Raw genomic sequence first — 16146 nt, forward strand, 5'->3', positions numbered from 1 at the left:
AAGGCTTCCTCTATTAGAGAAAACTAGAGCTTGAGAGTAACTCCCTAAAGCATTTTACCCATTCCTTTCATTAAACACTCTCATCATCTTTTGTGATTCTATAAGGACTTCTGTGCTAGTGTTACCAGAGGATTTCATGGGTGAAATTCCTCCTTTGCTGGTGGGAGTGGGGTACTTGCAATATCTTGAGAAAAGAAATTTTCTAAGACTCACACAGAATGAATGATTTTTATTTATGATAAATTATATCCCATGGTTTCCAAAGTCCCATTTCCCTCAATCCAGTCCTGGGAAATGTGCAGCTGGGACTTTAGTAGAGCTAAAAGCAAAGCCAGTGTCCCGAGTTTCCGTCCCACGGTAGAGGTGGGTCCAATGTATTATCAGGATAGCTAAAGCCCATTAATCCATTGTGTGGAGTCCACAGGTCTGTGGGCCACGTGTGGGAGCGCAGATCATGCAAGCTCTGTAAGCCAGAAGCCCCAGAGGGCCAAGAGCACCAAGAGAGAATTCCTTTTGTTCAGGAGCTTATGTATCTCAGATTTCGCATCCTTGCAGTGGCCATGCCTATTCTGGCCAATGACTTGTTCCCAGGTATGACTGACAGGTAAGTGTCTTCTCATGTCGCCCAGACCTTACTGGACATTTATCTAAATTGCAGCTTCCCTTTGCTCCTCTCCAGTTATTAATTAACAACCAGGTTATTACATCAGAATCACTAGATTTCTGAAAATCATACTGAGAAATCAAACCCCATCTTGGTTTTGCCTTATCCTTTCATAGCCAAGGGGTCAATTGCAAAGAATCCAAGCTAACATTTAAAGCCAATGCTCTGAACATACCAGAATGGGGAACAGAAAGTAAAATTCATTTTTTCACCAATCTCTTTTGGAACTTTCTATACTAAAATGGTCTTTAAGTGTTTTCAGCCAGGATTGTTTTTCAGTTCTCTCGTGTATATGGGAAACTGTCCCATGTCCCAGAGCATCAGTCAAATAAACAGATTCCTTCAACATGCTAGAGCAGTTCTTTTGTCCCTAACTGAGATAACCTCATAAAACTGAGTTCTGGATGCACCATACTGGTTGTAAGGCTTAATAATGACAAAAGCTACCATTTGTTGAGCACTTACTTGATAAGTGATGTTCTAAATGCTTTACATCTGTTTACTCATTTAATCCTCATTAAAGATCACTGGAGTAGCACCATTCATACCTGCACTTCCCAGATAAAACTAAGGCATAGGATAGCTTCAGTAACTTGACCAAGGACACAGAAGTAGGAAGTGGTAGAGCTATGATTTGGAAAACCAGATTGATTCCAGAGCTCAACCACCTTGCTGCTCTACGTCCTATTGTTTATACCTGCTACTAAGTTTCCTTCAAATGACTTCAGAGAACTCTTCTTAGGCCAACAAGTGAGAACTGGAGTTAATGTTGAATGTCCTTGGCTACCATTTCCCAAACTGTATTCTGCAGAATTCTATGCTCAAGAACATCAATAAACATGTTGTGTAAAAGGGATTCGCTACTGAAATGTTTGGGGATACTGAGCACGATGTCCTCTTGGAGAGAGTTACAATTCACTTGAGCATTTCAAAAGGGGTAAGAAGTTTTGTAGCTAAGAAATTTAACTTTTTAAAACCAGCATGTACCCAGCGTATCTGACAATAGGACTCTTTGTTTTAACCATGCATCAATTAACACTCTAGAGAACATTTGTAAAACATCATCTTGAAGAAAGCTGCTCTAGAATCATGACAACATATCCAAGTTGTTCAAAACATGGTTTGGGGGATATGTGGACCTCATACCCTGAATGAAAACTGAGAAAACAGCCCCTTCCCACGTGGCTTTAGAGAAGTCTGAAGAGTAGAATACATGGTCTTACAACAGTGGTTCTCAACTGGGATAATTGTGACCCTGAGGGACATTTGGCAATGTCTGGAGACTACCACAACTAGGGGTTGGTACTGGCATCTAGTAGGCAGTGACCAGAGATGCTGGCATGCATCAGATAATGCATAGAACAGCTCCCCACAACAAAGAAATGCAGGGCTCAAAATGTCAATAGTGCCACTAGCGAGGAAGTCTGCCTTAAAGGAAATATCTCTTCCTCTAAGCCCCATCTATTCCTGACATACTCAGGGGGAGCACCTGTCTACTGGACTATAAATCCCAAGAGCAAATAGCTATATCACCAGTGCATAGCACTATTCCTGTTACATAATAAACTTGCTAGCTAGCTTACCATCTAGGATAAAGGATTCTTCTCTAGTCTCCATAGTGTATTTTCTACCATAATCTTAGTATTTTGGAAGCTTCCAGATAAAGGAAACCCTGAGACAAAACTTTCTGATTCAGGACGATCAGCTGGATTGAATCTTAGAGGGTAAGAGAGGAGATGCTAATTTCAGGCATCCTAGTCAGTAGGCACATTTCTGTGATGTGTCCCACAGTCATGAGGAATGTCTGGGAGCCTGTGCCTACCACTGAGTGCAATGGCTGACTAAAAGAGTCAACTAGAGTTTCTTTGTATGGGAGACAGTGTTTTCTAACTAACTTTTGGAGCTCTTAGGAAAAACAGTTTCTCTGATTGAGAATAAATAAGAGAAACTGACCCACTGAGGTTAGAAGGGACAATTAAAATTAAAGCTGGGTGTTAAGGAAGTTGGCAAATAAATAAGAAACTTGGCCAATAAATAAATGAAATGGGAATAAACTAAATTGTGTATTCATAGCACCCAAGAATAATGTTCCATTGTCTTGGAAAAATCACCTAGAGGCCCAGGAGAGGCAGATTTTGATCATTTAAGGTCATGCTAGACCACAGATCCTCTTCCAGTATTAGGTACACAGCACTGTTCTTGGTATCCATAGATTCCACAAACTCAGTGCACATATGTCCATAATAGATTAGGTTTCAGCCTCTGAGCATATAACTTTTTACACATTCCAAGTTTGGAGAAACTGCGCTGAGAGCCATCTGCCACTAAGTGTCTGGCTGGATTTATACCTAATCCATCTCTGCCAGGTGTCTGATATCCACACACCCTGAGAACCCCAATGCCAAAATGATATGTGAATTAAGGACCTAGAGTTCCAAAAATTATGTGATTAAGAAATATTTTAAGAATTCAGCTTAATTTTTCTAAGGCTTAAACTTCAAGGATTATTATTATTACACTAGAGGCTGGGTGCACAAAATTCATGCATGGGTACAGTCCCTAGGTCTGGCCTGTGATCAGGGCCATCTTCCCCAGCTGCCGGCAGCTGGCTCTGCTCTCCACCGCCACCTACCCCCGGTTCCCTGTTCGCCATCAGGCAATCGGAGCCTGCTGGCCAGGGGGAGGGACTAAGAGGTCAGCCATTCCTGCCCGCTCGCCAGCCCTGCCCCCGCCATGGGTTGTCCTCTGTAAGTGGGGCGATGGGCGGGGTGGGGGGCCTTAACCTCTAGCCACCTGCATCCCCTGCCATGCACCCCTGGTTCCCCATTCGCCATCAGGCGATGGGAGCCTGCCGGCCAGGGGGAGGGACCGAGAGGTGGTCAGTGTGCCTCATAGTGACTGATCGAGCAGTCATTCTAGTTGTTCTGTGGTTAGGGTCAATTTGCATATTACCCTTTTATTATATAGGATAATCAGTGATCTTTGAAACAAAATCAATTGGATATAATTTTTAAACTAGAGAATTTCTCAACATGGTTTGCTAACTTTGTCAATATAATTAAAATGTATGTATCCATAAATATTTTTATAATCAATATAATTTTTAAATACCTTTTTTACAGTATGATAGTATTCATAAGCCTTCGGTTAAAAATAGTAGATAACTGGTAAATATTGCTTTCTTGTATTTTGTTCTGATAACCAAATAGATGAACTACTGCATTCTATATATTGCCTTTCAAATAGCTCTCCAAGAAAAACAAAATCTGCAGTATGTACACTCAGCACTGTAACAGACAACCAAACATTTTGTGTCAAAAATAGGATCCTACATTTTTTGAGAAATAAATCCATGTTTTCACTTTTTTATCTATAGTGTGCTAAAAGTAATAGATATTTATTAAATAGTACATAAACTAAACCCAAACTTTATCATCCTGTAAACTTATTAATAAAAATGGGAATAAGAGTTAATGCACATTGTTAACTGTTTCCCAGATAGCATGCTAAACACACACTACATACACAATTTTCCCAATAATCATCAGATAATTTCTGGCATACTCACATTTTACAAATAGAGAAATTGAGGCTTAAGGAGGTTAATAAATTTTCCCAGAGACACAAAGCCAGTAAACGACAACTTGGTGTCACAATCTCAGACCTGTCTGACTTCATATAAGTACCACATGCCAACCGATTATGCTACAGTAGCTCCTAGATCTGTCCGACTTCAGAGCCCACTGCCTTAATTACTGTTTTTCCTCAGCCATGAACATATCTCTCTTCTGGATCTTCTATGAGCAGTAGGCCTTGTGGCGAGGATTGTTACATATTTAACAATTCCAGACAGCGAGCTAACATCTTAAATTGTACATGCTGACTGTGCCAGCTGCTCCCTGAGACACCAATTCTTCTATCTCTTTTCTGCCTTGGTGTGCCACACCAACCTCTCTCCCGTAATGGAAAACTTGGAACCTCAAGTGTTCAAGTACTTGCTCAGTCCAGGCTTCCTGAGTTCTCACAAAGTCTGAGGAACCACTGACCTAGTGACAGTCTAGGAACCACAATTTAGATAGGCTGAGAAAATTTTTTTTAAATGGCACAGAGGTTAAATAAGTATTCACAAAATATTCAAAAAAAATCTTTAAAATCCTCAAGTTCAATCCTCATTCTACATATAGGAGCACATGAGGAGAAAGGACTTCCCTGAAAATACAGAGCTAATTAGTGACAGAACCAAGACCAAATCCCTATTCTCCACTTCATCAGGACTACTTCCATTGTACCACATTCCCTCTCATGAAATTATTCCAAGGAAAACAAATACAAGTCTTTCATGCAGGTGATCCAAGGATTTTTTCCAATGACCCTTCTTTCCATGGAGCTTTCTAAAATTGGAGAAAGGAATTATTTATAGCCCTTATTTCAAGGTGCTTTTCAAATATCTAATTATCCAGTGACCCACACAAGAGCTAGAGGTGCCAAAGGACAGTGGACTTGGCTGAATATTTTGTAATCATTCATGTGATGACCAAAACTCCAGTGCTTAGGCAGTGAATGCCCAAGGTGAGGATGCGAGAAAGTGAAGGCAAACATCTGTGCATGTCATTTAAAGATATGCTGAGGGCAGGAAAAAAAATCTAAGAAATACTTTTAACCCAATAGAGGTAGGTAAGAAAGTTTTTGATCTCTAAATGATCAGCCAACTTTGCAAGGGTTGTCTGTCCCATTCCATTTTCCAAAAGTGCTTTTAGGAGTTTTCTAAATTACACAGTTTAGGAGAATACAATTCTTAGTTGTGCAGGAGACTTCAACTGGCAGCATTTGTAATACAGTCTCGAAGTCTTAGAAATGTTCCCATCTACAAATTAGGCTATTTCCATCTGGCGGACACTGCTACTTGCTTTGGAAGTTGAATGGAACTGAAACAACCATGGCTGCTTTTCAAGGCTTCCACTCAATGTAGGAAGCATTTTCATGCCCAGGTTTAACTTGATTTCATTTCTAGGAAACTGCAGCACCACAGTTATTATGGCCCAAAGAGAAAGATTACCTGCTCTGTGAGGAACCAGACAGATAAAAATATAATCATAAATCCTGGAATCCGGCTTCAGGTGTTAACAGGCATGAGACAGAGTGTTCTTGCAATAGAATGGACAAAAGGCAGCATAAAAAAGAAAAATTTAAAAAGCACAGAAATAATCAGAGTGCAAAATGTCTCCACCTTTTCCTTTTCCCATTTCAGCCATTTTGCAAAAGACAATACCTTTGACCTGCCCTTTGCTTGAGGCACCATTAAGGGACGGAGTGAGAATAGCCAGAATTTGGGGCTGGAAGCCTCCATCAGAAATAATCTATATCATAAAGGCAGGAGAAGCAGCTCTTGCGGCAGGTGGGGGTGGGCACCGGCAGCATCTGTGGAGTGTGCGAGGCAACACGGGGTGGCGGACACGGCCCTGATGGCCGGCCAGGCCTAGGGGACCCTCCTCATGCGCTGGGCCTCTAGTTAGAAAATAAAGCCAGATCCCCAGGTTCCTTCCTTGCTGGTGTGGCTCTGGGGTTACCCACTTAGCTACTAAAGTTTCCCTTTATCATTGCTGGGGTTACTTCTATTCACACCTTGAAACTCCTATTCACTGCCTTGTATCTTTTTTCATGTTACTGACTGGCACCATGTTCTTTGGAAATTACACCCCTTTCTGAGCCACTGCTCTACGTGCTGCAAAATTGGGTAGCTGCGATGAGTCACCATGTTAATATCATTCTTTCCAATTCAATATAGACCTCTAGAATACATCCCACAATCCAATTTATGCCTTTGATTTAAATCCAATGGCATGAGCTCAGCGAGACAAAGCTTTGGGACTTGACTTTGTCACACTGACTTCATTGATTTCTCATAGGTCTCCTTGTCAATATTCTCATTTCTACACATAAGACTACATAAATCCAAGAAAGCTTATAATATCCCTAGTTATATTTCTTTTAGTCATTTCATTTCTCCTTTCTTCTTCTCTCCCTTTCCCTAACTCCCTTTCTCTCTCATTCTTTCACTTGCCTCTAGAAACCATCTTTTGGAGGTTTGGGGACAAGTTCTTCCCAAGTGTTGGGATAGAAGACAGTATGTATAACACCACAGTATAGAGTCCAAACCAGCAGCCTGTTTTCCTGAACTGAGCCTGACCATTCCAGAGTAAGCTCCCTGCCTCTATGTTCAGGAAAGGCTCTTTCTCTTTACCTTCATCCATGCACTTATCATCCTCATTCCCACCAGTCCCACTGGGCGCTCATGCAAATAAAACTCCCACTGACTTTCCCACATATGCCCCATGGTGCCAGAATTCCAATGGCGTAATATTAAGTAGCCACTTCTCCTCCAAGGGTTTTGCTCTATATGTGAAGTCACCAAATGAAATATCTTTCACAATGAACTAATTTAAGGACCATTACAATGGTATGTGTCTGGGGAATTAATAAATTATCTGTATGGCATATTTTGGTCAAAAAGACCAATAGTTTAGGTACAAAGTTTAAGAATTCTGTAATTTTTTAAAATTGCATATTTCTTCCATAACAGCAAAAAAAAAAAAATGCTTAATGATATCCCTTTCAACCCAATAACAATAGCCTTATTTTAACACCCTTTATTTGAAAACTTTTTTCCCTAAACTCTATTCCCTGATACTTTTGGTTTATTAATTTATTCAACAAATATTATTAAGCACTTGCCACAAGCAAGGTATTGTATCAAGTATCTGGATTCAAATTCTGGATCTGATACTTACTACCTTACTATTAGGTTGTTCTAAGGATTAATAAAGATAATAGGCTTAAAAATTAAATGTATAGGGAGATGACTTCTGAAGGGCAGCATGAGGAGCTCTAAGACCTTCTCCCCAGTGAAACATTCATGAGTTGTGAAAAAATATTTAACAAAAACAAATAAACAAAACTCTGGAAATGGGTTTAAGGGAATATCGAAATGAAGAAACATTTACTCAAGAAAATCTCCTAAATCTTGGTAGAAATAAGAAAAGTCTGTGGCATTTGAATCACAAACCTCCTCTATCCCAGTTCAACATGATGAATGCGTCAGTCTGGGTATGTGCAGCCAAAAACTAGAGTTCCCTTTCCTCCCAGCTCCCAACTGAGGGCTACAGGAGGGTCAGGCTGCCAGTATGTCCCATCACTCACCTACCCACCCACCTTGATCTGAATTGCAGAAGTTCTACTCCAGGAAGAACAGTTTTGAGATCTGGAGGTCTCTTCCTCTAACTAGTCCCCACTCATAGGGTATAAGCTCTATCCTAAACTTACACACCTTTAATACAGAGACCGCGATCACTCTTGCTTCAGCTCATTCATAGAGCAGAGGTTCCATACCATGACAGACAAGCTGAGAAGGCCAGTAGAAGCTGCCTAGCACAGCACCCTGATTGTGAAGCCAGGGTGCCACTCTAAGCGAAGTGGGCCACTCTCTCCAGACCCACATCTGGAGCAATTACACAGAGGTTTTCCTCAGAAGGAAAGGCAGGTATAAAACAGAGAGCTTTGAAGATTTTTCCTGGGGACCTTATTTTATTTGGAAGAAAGTAAGAGAAAATTGCTATATTCTTTAAAATGCCCAATATTCAACAAAAACATACAATATATGCAAAAATACAGGAAACTATAACCTACATACTGTACTGGGTGGGGGAGGTGGGAAGCAGGCAACAGAAACTACCTTTGAAGGTCCCGTGTTAGACCATAGTGACAAAGACTTCAAAGTACCTATTATAAATATGTTCAAAGATTTAAAAGAATCCTTGCTTAAAAAGGAAAGGAAGATGTGATGACAATGTCTTATAAAATAAAAAAACATTAGTGAAAACATGAAAGTTATTTTTTTTAAACCCAAATAGAAATTCTGGAGTTAAAAAGTACAATAACTGAGTGGTTCATCAATAGATTTGAGCTGACAGAAGAAAGAATCGGTGAATTTTAATATATATCAATAGAAATTATACAATCTAAAGAACAAAGGGACAAAAAAGAATTAAGTAAAAATAAATAACCTCATATGGAATGAAATTAAGAGCATCAACTAAGCATAACAAGAGAGGAAATAAAAAAGAAGAGAGGAATGGAGAGAAAAAAGTGAAAAACCTATCAAAGTAATAATGATTGGAATATTCCAAGTTTGATGAAAAATATTAACACATCCAACACATTCAAGAAGCTTAGTGAACTCCACATTAAATAAACATAAAGAGATTCATACCCAAACACATCAAAATGCTGAAAGTCAAATACAAAGATAAAATCTTTAAAATAGCAAGGAAAACATGACCAAACATTTAAAGAAGAATTAATACCAAACTTCACAATCCCTTCCCCAAAAATATACTTCCTAACTCATGAGGCCACCCTGACACCAAAACCAGACAAAGATATCACTGCCACAAACAAAATTATGTCTCCCCCAAATTTTCCTAACCCTCAATGTGACAATTTGGAGACAGGGTGTTTAGGAGGTAATTAAGGTTAAATGAATTCATAAGGGTGGTACTCTAATCAAATATTTATCTTTAGAATGAGCTGGTTGCTTTGAAAGTTCAAGGAACATGGGAGAAGTCTGATAGAAAAATTTTTCTATCTGTGGATTTGGGTAGTCACATAATTGTCAGATCACCCTACAGCCCAAACATCATATTGTATTTTGAATTAAGTAATCCTTTTAAAATCAAAACCTCTCCCTGAAACTCCCTAGCAAAAGCACACGCAGGCAGCTTTGTCAGTCTCTTGACTACTGGTAAGTGGCTCTGCTATAAACCTTTATTAATAGTTGTATGATTTTGCCACCATAGCCTGAGGCTCTTCAATATGGTTAGTGGTGCAGATGGGTGGAGGTATATGCACATATTTGATAGGACAAATCAGTAAGAGCAAAAGTAAAAAAACAGGAATCCCAAAGACACACACTGGAAAATTCAACGTTGGATATCATTTTCCAATATTACTATCCTGCCTTTCATAACATCCTTTTCCCCATAATGCCCAAAGCCCTTAATCATCTCATTAAAGTATTTGTCTCAGTATACATCTCACCAGTCTCAGATGTACAGAACAAAGTCAAGTTTTAAGTCAGTGACAGAACTTAAGATGGAATTCTCATCTTGATTCCAGATACTACTAATTAGAATATATACACCATACACAGGCTACATAAGGGAAGTGGTTAACAGCTTAGGTTCTAGAATCAGAATGTGAAGGTTTGAATCCGGGCTTCTCCACTGAACCTTCTGTAACTTGCTTAACCTCTCTCTGCCTCAATTTTCTCATCTGTAAATAGGGATAATAACAGTGCCTACCTCAAATAACGATGATTAAATAAGTAAATATTTGAAAAAGCTTAAAATAGTGGCTGGTTGATACTAAGCACTATGTAAGGGTCTGTTAAGTAAATACACAAGGTAATGAAACACCAAAGAAAATAAAGAACACAAGAAACACATATTGAAATCAAAACGCTTTGGCCGAAGAGTCAGTTGCCCCAAAAGGTGAATGACTAGGGTGACCACTGTCTGGGTTTGCCCATGACTGAGCAGTCACAGAGAAGTCTGTCTCCTTGCACTAGCTCAGAGTATACAGTTTGAACAGTCTTCCTCAACTGCTCTGTATAATTTGATCTACTGTACAGCTTGACCAACCACCATCTCTAATTTGTTACCGAACAAATTTCTGCAGATCTTCTTAAGAAAGATCAGTACTCTAGCCACTCTTTTCCATTTTGCTGCAGATGGACATGCTGCTTTGTACCTAGTCCTCAAACACAGTAGTGTGTTCACACCATAGGCCTTTCTCCTACGTATGCCTTGTGGTAGCAATGTGCTCTTCCTTTTCTTTGCATGACTGACTTCATGTCATTCATAGTTGGCCTTAAATCTGAAGGATTTTCTTAACTGCTCAGTCTAAAGCAGCAATCCAGGTACTCTGTAATGTCAGCCCAATGTATTGCCAACTGGTATTGTGATTATTGTATTTGTTTATTGCCTTTATCCCTCCTCACCTCATGTGCAGTCCATTAGAACAAGGCCTTGTTGGTCTTATTCTCAAGTGGTCCCTAGAACCTAGAATAGTGTTGGCATTTAGTCAGCACTCAAATATTTCCTGAATAAGTAAAAGCTAAATAAATTGCTCTCCTGCAACTACCTCCCATGTGGGGATTATTCTCTCGAGACTCAGCTTTTACTTAGAAAAAAGCAAATTTCCATGGAAGTACATCTGAAAGCATCTGTCCCACCACATAGAACTTATTGACCATTCCTAAGGCACATGAATAAATATCTTCCTGAATAAATGAATAAACAAGTCACCTGGAGTTTGTACCTTAATTTGTTATTTTTTATGAGAGAGTTATAAAATCATTTTACATACCACAAAATAATATATGAAAAAATAGTTTTATTATTACTACAGTCATTGCCTATGCATGTTTTCAAAGTATCCCCAGGTCTCCTTACCCAAATACATCCTAAGAAGTACTAGTCAAACCTGTTAAAATCCAAATGTATAATGAAGTCCTGTTTAGTTCTAAGGGTAATTCCTCATGTGAAAAATCACAGACAAAATTAACCCTTGAAAGTACCTTAAGTTGCCCATGAAGTAAAAGCATGCTCAGTTGCCATTTCTCAACAGATCAGTCCATTTTATTTTATTTTCCAATACTATTGGAACAGAGAGAACTATTTCTTCAGCTGATCCTCAGATGAAATAGTTGGTCATACCTTAGGAAATATACATCTATTTAAATTTTAGAATTAAGCTCAGCCCAAAGAAACATTAATACTCTGAACACAGAAATTGAGACTGACCAAAGAGAAAGAGGTAAATACACACACACACACACACACACACACACACACACACACACACATATTGTCTTGTTCATTCTCAATCATCCACAGATGGAGCAGAATGGACACTATGGATTGAACTGTGTGTCCCCCAAAGTTTACATGTTGAGGCTCTAACCCCCAGTGTGACTGTAGGGTAGGGCCTTTCGGAGGAAATTAAGGTTAAATAAAAGCATAAGGTGGAGTCCTAATTCAGTGTGATATATGACCTTATAAGAAGAAACCTTTCTTCTTCATGTGAAGACAGCCAGACAGTGGCCATCAGCAAGCTAGGAAGAGAGTTCTCACCAGAACCACCAAGGTTCTTCCAGCCCCCAGAACTGTGAGAAATAAATGTCTATTGTTTCAGCCTCCCTGTTCATAGTACTTTGTTCCAGCAGAGCCTGAGCTGACTAGCACAATGCGAAAGACATTATATTATAGCTTGTGTTCTCTCTCTGTTTCTCTCTCTGTGTTGCTCTCTTCCCCAATCCCCAAACCCTGTGCTCATGCTCAAATTACTTACATTAAATGTGCATCTGATGCAACACTTCTGTAACACATTGAGTCATAATTGGACATTGCTACCTTAAATGGAGGAGTTGGTATTTATTAGCCACATACCCATCAAAGCCTGGGAGGACAGAACACATAAGAAGTTAGAGCAAACAGAAAGGAGTCAAGGAAATTTTGTCACAAAGCTCCACCAGAAGAATTTCTGATGTGTATGCCGAGGGTAGGTTTGGGCTTGGGCATCTAAGGGGTAGCAGAAAGGTTTGGGCACCAAGTTCTAGAAGTTTGAAAAGGAGATTAACAAAGATGACAAAATAAAGCAACATTGGTAGCAAAGATGACTTTCTCCATTTTGCCTAAGGCTTTTCCTACTAATAAATGTAATAACTGTGAAAATTGCTTAGTATGTTATTAATCTTACAGCTGAGAAATAAACAGCCCCACTCACCAGCTCTTCATATTCCCGCCTCTATTCATCCTCTCAGAAGGCACAAGGAGAAAATTCACTTCCAAGATGACAAAGGAAAAGATTACCTATTCTTATTCACACTTACACACAAAGGTAGGAAAATCATCTCCAAAGAGAAATGGGGTTTGTGATCTTCAGGAGGGAAAAAGGAAGCCACTTCATTTATGCTTTAATAAAATAGAAAATTTTAAGTTAGAGATACTGATTGCTGAGGAATTGAGATAACTTTCAACTGGCTTTAATGGATTCTTTTTTGTGTGACTCAGTCATTTATGGTCTTTTTGAATTTCCAATTTCCTCCATCTTAACTGTCAAAATAGATGGGGTGCTTTGTGCATTACAGTAATTAGTCTAAATGAGGAGAGAGCTGTGAAAGGAATGCAGAAGCCACAGAACATTAGTGTTAATGCTGTTTGTGTTTCAAATATGAACAATAGGCAAAGATATGCATTCCAAGTGACTGGAACACCCAGACATTCTGTCAATAGCACTCTTTGACACCTATTGCATGCAGAACATCAGGACTGGCTGCTGTCCGAAGAAAAGAAAGACACCCAGGACAGTCCTCATCTTGCAGCTTACAAGGCTGCAGGTCTCAAAGGACCAGGACACTTTGGGAAGTCTTCCCCACCAGAAGAGGCCATTTTATAAAAAATGATGATGACAATTGTTAAGGGCTGAAACTGTATCTCTGTCAGATAAATGTAAAGTTGTATTGCCTTAAATGTAAGGAGAATGATTTCAGGAGACTGTGACTAATATTTTTTAGGATAGTCTCAATATTACCTAAGTAGCTCATGGGGAAAAATATAGCCCAAGAAAAACAATTCCTTTATAACCAGTAATCTCCACAGATCAAATCAGCACAAGGTACTCTTTGTGTGTGAGGTTTTTAAAAGTGAGCTTTAAGCCTGGTACTGGTAGATTGTCCTTCTAATGGGAATTTGATTTAATCCAGTGACCATCCCAGAGTAAAGACTTTCTTGAAAAAGGCTTTCTTTTTAAAGACTGAAAAAAAATCAATCCACCTTTAAAATTTCATGCTGATTTAAAAATAACATTTGTGTGAAATTTCAGCACCAACTGAAAACGTGCTTGACTTGCTACAGAAATATTTTCAGGCTGACACAAGAATCAATATCATACTAATCAGGACAGAGCTGTGAAGTAGATATACGTAACTAGTGTGACTCATGGGATAAAATTATAAACAGCTTCATTTTTATCTCCCATTGTCACTTCAAATTTATTCTATTGGGTTAGTATTTCCACTGCCTCCAGATGAAAATTCAGGCCATCCCCACTATTTTTTATAGATACTCTAAAAAAAAAAAATACTAGAGCCATTTTGAAAACAAAACAGTATTTTATTTTATTGATAAATCTAAAGGCCAAAATTGAATTAAAGTCTAAGCTTCTCCTTCCCCACAGCTAAAGCCTGTAGGAGGGAAACATACAGTTAGAGAAGAGCAAAGGGTCTTCTCTCTATTCCACTTCAAGTTCTTCTTTCCCACCCCGAGGTTAAATGGAAAAACCTAGAAGACAGAAGGTTCAAAAAAGACCTTACTTTGATGCAGGCATTCCAGGGGTCCGGGGACCCAAGGGTCTGTGACCTACTGTGGGTTCTTGGCTTCACGCAGGAAAGAATTCAAACACAAGCCAGCATAGAGTTTAGAGTGAAAGTGAGTTGCACAGAGTTTAAAGTGAAAGTGAGTTTATTACTGAAGCAGTAAGACAGAGAATGGGCTACTCCACAGACAGAGCAGCCACGGTTAGCAGAATTTGCTTCCTTTATTAGGGTTCATTTAATCAGGGGGAAGGATATTCAAATGAGGGGAGGAACATTCAGGATCTTCCCAGGAAAGGGTGATTTCTCAAAGGTTTGTGGGCCATCTTGTGTCCTTATATGGGATTTCCATTTCCAATCATGGTGTGTTATGTTGTTTAGCATGTTAATGTATTACAATGAGCATATAATTAACCTAGTGGTTACTGTTGGTGAAATTAGTTGTAATGGTGGATCTACTCATTTTAAGCCATAAATCCAGTGGGGGGTGGTCTTGACAGTTCCTGTAGCTTGTATTCATGGCAGCTGTTTTGCCACAAACCCTATCTCAACTTAACTAATACTCTTGTGAGCTGGTTTGTCATATGTTTAAAGGTGAGCTCTTGCCTGGCTGGTGTTTTTCAGTGGTTAGAGCATCAGCCTGCAGACCAAAGGATCTTGGGTTTGATTCCAGGTCAAGGGCACATACCTGGGTTGCAGGTTCGATCTCTGACCCCATGGTTGGACCGCATGTGGGAGGCAACCAATCAATGTCTCTCTCACATCGATGCTTCTCTCTCTCTTTCTCTCCCTTTTTCTCTCTCCCCCTCCCTTCCTCCCTCCCTTCCACTCTCTCTAAAATCAAATGGAAAAAAATATCCTCGGGTGAGGATTAACAACAACAACAACAAAAAAAGTGAGCTCTTTTGTGGGTTCTTCTGAGATCACCCCATACACAAACTCACCCACATACATGAAGCTGGGGAGTTCTCAGCTGCAGTGCCAGTAACACAGGAGATGAATTCTCCATGCCATAGACTAATGCTCCTTCCTCACCTTTGGACATGTCAAGAACCCCTCAGGTTCCTCTATTGTAACGGGGTCACTCTTCTAGGTATCTTCTTGGACATAACTTAAGATCACTATGATCAGGTCTCTCTCAGAGCATGGAGCCCATATTTGTCTCATAGAAAATACTCAAGAATTAACCCATTGGTTTACTTATTTTCCAAATGCTTCTTGAGCTTCTATTAGGTAGCAAGCACTCTTGAAACATCATATACTGAATGACTGGTGATGTTGAGTATCTTTTTATGTATCTACTGGCCATTTATACATCTCTTTTTGTGAGTCTAAGTCTTTTGCCATTTAAAAAATCAAATTATTTGCCTGTATTCTGTACAAAGATCTGTATCAGATCTCTGTACTGTGAACATTTTCTCCCAGTTGGTGGCTTGCCTTTTTATGTTCTTAATAGTGCCTTTCAAAGAGCAGTTTATAAATTTTGCTTAAGTCAAATTTATTTTTTAAAAAAAACACACACACACAAACAAACACCATCATATACTGAAATGTAAATGAGTCATCAGCCTTAAACTGTACCTTTCCCAAGGGGTATTTGCATTTTTAAAAGACAGTGTTTTTAAACCACACAGATAAATCATACAACCCTAATCACACAGATGGACTTATTCAATAGAGTCCCAAAAGCTTTTCCAGAAGACACAGCATGAGACTCCTACAGGGAGAGTGCTCCAGAGACACAAGTGTGCTCTAAAGGTGAAGCCAGCGGGCTTTCAACTTTCAATGAGCAACAAAACCACTGCTTTAACTCGGCGATTTTCAACCTTTTTCATCTTATGGCACATATAAATTAATTATTAAAATTCTCCAGCACACCAAAAAATATGTTCTATTTTTTTTGCCAATCTAACAAAGGTATAATTTTGATTCATTCACATCAGAGATATTGTTGTATGAGCTGTTGTCATTTTTTTATTTGACAACCTAAGGAAAAAGAGATCAGTGATCCTGACTAGAGTCAGGTATTGCATGTTTTAAAAATTCTTGCGGC

Source organism: Cnephaeus nilssonii, assembly GCF_951640355.1.
Source record: "Cnephaeus nilssonii genome assembly, chromosome: 10".
NCBI lineage: Eukaryota > Metazoa > Chordata > Mammalia > Chiroptera > Vespertilionidae > Cnephaeus > Cnephaeus nilssonii.